This window comes from Microtus ochrogaster, chromosome 24, assembly GCF_000317375.1.
Source record: "Microtus ochrogaster isolate Prairie Vole_2 chromosome 24, MicOch1.0, whole genome shotgun sequence".
Taxonomy (NCBI): Eukaryota; Metazoa; Chordata; class Mammalia; order Rodentia; family Cricetidae; genus Microtus; species Microtus ochrogaster.
This window is the reverse complement of record NC_022024.1, coordinates 17,620,344-17,620,919: the sequence shown is the minus strand read 5'-3', so window position 1 is coordinate 17,620,919 and position 576 is coordinate 17,620,344.

Genomic DNA, 576 nt, shown 5'->3' with positions numbered 1-576 from the left:
GAACCCAAAGTCCAGAAGCACAAGCGATTGGGAAGGTGGGGTGTTGTTAATTGATGTGTGCTGATGCTCAAACAGCTGGTTGATTCCTTGGTGCAGACTGACCATGGCCAGTAGTGAATCATGCTTGTAAAAAAAAAAATTGCACATTCCTGGGGGTGGGGATACATATATTCCCTAGTCTTCTAAAAGAGATTTGTTTCTCCAGCTGTCAGTTGAAGCTAACGTATTCCTTGGTAATAGGCAGTTTTGATAGTAGTGAAAAGTTTTTCTCTCAGTGACCATATGTGCCGAATATATAAAAGGAGAGATTGCAGCCGGTAGTGGTGCACAACTCTAATCCCTTGACTTGAGAGGCAGAGACAGGCAGCAGTGAGTTCAAGGTCAGTCTGGTCAACAAAGCAAGTTCCAGGATAGCCAGGACTGTTACACAGAGAAACCCTATCTCCAAAAAATGAGAGAGAGAGAGAGAGAGAGACCCTCCAATCGTATTCAAAACCAGCGTCTGCAGCTGCGTTGGACGGCAGCATGACCCCTTTGCTTGCTCTGCCATAGTTATGCTGACAGAGCATTCCTGGG